We start from the raw sequence: 5,701 nt of genomic DNA, 5'->3' as shown, positions 1-5,701 counted from the left end.
TGGTGGGATTTTTTCCTAGTTTTTCCCACTCTCGGTTGGGAAATTGGGTAATTGGGTAAACTTGTGTAACACCCTACCATACAGAGTCTTATGCTTAAGTCATAATTCAGAGATGGCAAGGTATTACGACCTCTAAAACAAAAATTTAGTACGTATAGTAGTATAAATAATTGATTATAACTAGGAGCCTTTGTAGAAAAAGGGGTAAACAAAAACCGTAACTCGAAAGCGCAACACTCCGATCGATAACGTAACGAACAGGGATAAGCTAACGCGAGATCATATATATACAAAGGAGTGTCCAAAAACAGGAATATCAAGACTCAAAATTCGGCTGCGAAGATAACCGGTCCGAGCATAGCAATATATACATGTAATAAAATAAGGAAACCCCAAAGGAAACCCAAAGGGACACAAATACAGAAACCTATTCTCCAAAACCTCCTATAAGAGGAGTCATCACAGTTTGTATTATTTAATGGAGATAAAAGTATCTAAACAAGATATATAAACCAAAACAGAGTCCTGAGAACAAGGATCTTCGCTAATCCAGAAGTCTCCAGCATGCTTCAACGAGAAGCCTTGCGTCCTGCATCTGAAAACCACAAAATCCGCATGGGTGAGAACCAGAGGTCCCCAGCACAGTAACAACTTCTACATATATAATACATAATAATAGAGAAAAGCCGAAGGCAATCCTAGAACTTCCCCCAGATAATATCAAAGCTTATAAACAAACTAAACCGTAAGTGGCAACTGACTAAAGATTCTTCAATCTAACTAATACTTCCCTTTCCAATTCCTTCAGACCTCCCAACCACCAGCAGGAGTATAATATAGCAAACACAGTTATATCAGACAAGAAATTTACAAATAGGAACAGATAAGACATTTAGACAATTAGCAAGTAATATGCAGTCAAATAGGCAATCTCAAACAATTTATGTAGTATGCTTATGATGCATGCCTGTCCCTAGTGGCTGATGATATCATCTGTCGGTTATAGAGCCAACCCGACAAGTCCTGGTAGCTAACCATTGGACTGTCCCTCTGTCGGGCATCCCCAACTCGAGTTATACTCATCATAAACTTGATCATAATCATGATCCATATCCATCACCCTCACTGGTGAATATTTACGGGGGCGAGCTCATCCGGGACTTTCACAGTGCCCGGCCACACTTACGACATAGGGTCAACAGAGCTTCGAGTCTCAACCTGGGGCACGTGGTGGCTAGCCACTGCTTCCTCCCAGGGAAACCCTCATCTCCGATGGTGGAAGTGCAAACATTCACAATTCATTCAACAGCATATATGCATTTATACTTAGCCATAATCATGGCTCCGCCGTAACACGGCAATAATCTAGCCATCCGGCTCACGGTTAAATCCATAACCATCCAATTCATTAACAATTACGGCCCTTCGGCCCATGGCACAACAAGCACTTCCACCGCCATTCTCCGCATCTCACATTATCATCTTTGATCCTCATTGATCATTCATTTTTCCCTTGCTTCACTCGCAAGTTACCACATTCACTAGCCCTTTTTTCTCATGCTAGGCATATCATAATGATTTAAGATATAAGTGGTGAGATCGGAGGCTTAGAAGTATGAAATTTGGCTTTTAAAACTCAAAAATCAACTTTGGGATGAAAACAGGGCCACGCGTACGCGCACTCCACGCGCACGCGCGGATGGCCAAAAACTCATCGACGCGCAAGCGTCATACGTGCGAACGCGCGGGTTGAAAAATATCCAAACGGCACGCAAGCGTCAGCCACGCGTACGCGTGGGTGCTCTTGCGCCCAGGCACAAAACTGGCACAATTCTGGCACAACTCTCTGGAAAATAGCTGGGCATATGGCGCAGCGCATCGACGCACCCGCGCACACCATGCGCACACGTGGATGGTGCTTCCTGGAAGAATGGCGTGCACGCGCCAAGTGCGCCTACGCGCGGAGGGTTATTTTGCTAAAAATTTTCTAAGTTAAAAGCTGCAGAATTCACAGATTCAACCCCCAATCTTCCGACGGTCATAACTCTCTCATTTTGAATCATTTTTCACCCGTTCTTCGAACGGCATGGACATCTCGGATCCAATTTCATTTATAAACAGATTTGGCACAAATCAGAGATCCGTAGTCCAGGTTATGTCCCGTCAAAGTATGCCCAAAAACCATGTTTTCATACAAAACCACAAAGTGCCATTTTCAAAACAAGCCACTTTCAACTCTTTTCAAAATCAATCAAAACATGCCAATTTCAACCCCTTTCTTTGAAATCATTCAAAATGTACCAAAATCAACAACAAGCCATCCTCAACTCATACATTGACATTTTACCAAGGTTCCCAAAACCACATCCAACCATTTTAATACTTCTCAATCAAATGGCTAAAGAATAAACACAATATCATGTCATATATCCTTCATCATCCCAATTTCCAATAATACTATTTCCAATCAACCATCATTATACATAATCAACATCATACTCACCATCAACATGGTACCACCCATCAATTCAACCTCAATCATCCATCAAGCATATATCACAACATGCATTTCTCACATATCACACAATCAAGGCATCAATATTCATAATCGCATATATGAACACATCATATATCTCAACCATTCAACAACATCAACAATTCAATGCCTATCTTAGGGCCTCTAGCCTAAGTATTTTCTACCACATTACATATTAGATACGGAAAACCGAAACCATACCTTAGCCGATTTCCCACGCTCAACCGGAGCACTTCCAAACCACTTGTCCACAAGCTCTCAAGGTCTCAACACCTCCAAGAACAGATTTTATCACACAAAACCCTCTTCCAAGCTTTCCAAAATCACCAATCAAGCTCCAATATTCCCATATACACAACCTAAGCCACAATCATCATATCCATACACAACATCTCAATACCCAAACATCATAGAACAATAATTTACACTAGGATTGAGAATATTACCACACCCAAGGTCCAAGGAGACAAGATTAACCTTCTCCTTCAAGAGAGTTAGGTCCTATAACATCAAAGAACCCAAAATCTCAACATTTTTGCTCATGAAACTCGAAATCAAAGCTGGAAATTCGAAGAGCAAAACGTGGCTTACCTCAAGATTGATTGTATGGGTTTTGTAGAGCTCTCCGCGGTGAATGCGTGGCCGCAAACGGTGCGGCAATCGGAGCTCTAGATCAAAAGTTATGGTGGTTTGAAGATCAAGTGAGAGATAGAACTTGAGAGAGTGTTCTTCCCTCCATGGCCTCCATTTCAGCGTGAATGAGAGTGTTGTGAGGAGAGAGAGTGCTAAAAACTAGGGTTTTGGTTTAGTTTAGTTGGGCCAAGGGCCCATTTTGGGTCCGGTTGGACCGGTTTGGCCCGTTCGGTCCAATCTTGGTCCGATTTCTATAAAATTGGTACCGAAATTCTCGTCTCAATTTCCTCTATCATATTAAGCCATAAAATAACATTTTTTGGCTTTCTAGAATAAATTCTCATTTGTGGGTTAATTAGCCGTTAATTAACTGGGTCTTACAACTTGAGTGGTGGATGTCCATTCCACATTGTGTGAGGATTGTTAATTAGTTTGGTTTTCACTAACACTAAGCCTTCCATTAATAGAGTTAGTAAGGACTTGTGGATTGGGATCAATTATGCCCTTTTGACTAATTCTCGATGTTAGGATTGACTAATTGGGATTAATTCCACACAATTACCATGTTTGTGGTCCATGACTAGGATAGGAATCCTTAATTTTCCAATTCCTACCAAGAGTCCTTTTTAGTATTTAATTTTTATTTTCATTGCTTTTACTTGCTTTCATTTAATTTCATGCTTGTTTCATTTATTGTTATTTTAATTTCTTGCATCTTTCAACTAAAACCCCAAAAAAATCCCCCATAGCCAATAATATGTACATTTCATTGCAACTCCTAGGGAAGACGATCCGAGAGTTAAATACTCTCGGTTATAATAAGTTGATTTGTATTATGACATCTTTAGAGAATTTAAATTTGATTGGGAATTAATTGTTGATTTAGACTATATTACTAATGAAGTGATTCCTATTTTGATCAATTCTAGATCGACGATAAATTCCTATCATCAAATTTTTGGCGCCGTTACCAAAGAGTTGTAATGGTGTTGTTATTGGCTATTGTGCATATTGTGAATATTGTTAATAGCTTATTTTTGGTTGATTGTATATATGTTGCTTGCTCATGTTTGGTTATTATGAATATATGTTAATATGTGAATATGTGGATAATTTGTTTTTGATTGATTGTTTGTTTTTGCTAGTTTTAGAAATTTATTTTATTAAAAAAATAAAAATAACAAAATAAAAATAAAGATCAAAGCCTTTTTTTTGTTATATCTCTAATTTTTTTTCTAGGGATCAATATTTTTGTTAAAATTTGGCCAATACTTAATCATCAAAAAAAAAAAAAAAGTAATCTCACACCTTTAAATATAATCTCACACCATTAAAAATACTAATAATAACTATAAATCACAAAATTTGCTTCTCTCCGATGCCTTGTTTACTTGGATGTTGATCTCTCTCTCCTATACATGTAGGTAGGACCCTAAAAGCTTGATTTGATTTGATTAATGAATGAAGCCCTAGCTAGGCCTAACATAAATATGAGGCTTTAATTGTTTGCAACGCATTTTCACTGTGTGTGTTAGTTATTTGTCGGCAACCTTATTGATATTAAAATGTGCTTCTTTTTAGCCTATAGGCACCGGTGAAGAGATTCCTTCATTCACCACACCCCACCCTCTGCTTTTTGTATTAGACAACTATTTAAATCAAAATGACAAAAATATTTTTTTATTAAAATATTTTATTTAAAAATATAATTTATTGTTTAGTTATACTTTAAATAAAAATAATATTTTTATAATATTAAAATTTAATCATATAATTTATTATTCAAAAATTAAAAAAAATTATATAAAAATAATTATAAAATTTTCATAGAAATATTCACTTTTGTATTATATATGCTTTTGATTCTTATTATTTAAATTCCATACATTATTTTTCTTTGTGAATGTTGAGGAAATTAATTAAATTGAATTGATGGCTATTTTACTTCACCTAGCTAGCTTATTAGCTTGCTTTTTAATACTTTAGAAACGAAAGGGATATGATGAGTATAATTAAGACTCTGCCTACAATAATTGTGATGAATGAAAACCAGTAGAGAGAAAGACATCAATTTAATTTAAATTATCCTGTACCTTTTTTAAGACATTGAAAGAAGAAAAAAGTTATTGGCATGCAGCAAATAAAGACAAGCTAGGCGACAATGTTTATTATCTAGTTAGATTGGTCCTTTTGTTGATTTTCAATTTGCTTCGTTCTTTTAAAAGATAGGTATCATTCAAACTTGTATATATGTAATAAAAAAATCATCATAATAATATCACCTATCATATAATTTATACATCAATACGAGAACGTGAAGTGGTAAAATTTTCAGCTTTCTTGATCAGTTTGAGCTTCGATCTCTTCCTAAGCTTAGGACTACTTTGTAACTTAATTTTGGGCAATTTACATGGATAAAACAAAAATCTTAAAATTACGTAAATATAATAATTAAAAATTTATTACATGCGAACATAATTATGTATTTATGTAAATTATTACATTTCTATTGCGGTCTATTTATTTTCACAT

At 36.2% G+C, this 5,701-nt stretch overlaps 1 long non-coding RNA gene across 1 annotated transcript; it reads right to left on the bottom strand.

Moving 5' to 3' along the window:
- Positions 1-270: 270 nt before the first annotated feature.
- On the bottom strand, positions 271-3,296 carry LOC140179721 (uncharacterized). Its single transcript, XR_011873543.1, has 4 exons — positions 3,128-3,296; positions 2,983-3,037; positions 2,738-2,895; positions 271-595 (listed from the first exon to the last, which is right to left on the bottom strand). It is a non-coding gene; the product is annotated as an uncharacterized lncRNA (long non-coding RNA).
- Between the last annotated feature and the right edge of the window lie 2,405 nt (positions 3,297-5,701).

Source organism: Arachis hypogaea, chromosome 16, assembly GCF_003086295.3.
Source record: "Arachis hypogaea cultivar Tifrunner chromosome 16, arahy.Tifrunner.gnm2.J5K5, whole genome shotgun sequence".
Classification (NCBI taxonomy): Eukaryota; Viridiplantae; Streptophyta; class Magnoliopsida; order Fabales; family Fabaceae; genus Arachis; species Arachis hypogaea.
This window is presented reverse-complemented; position numbering and strand designations above follow the sequence as displayed.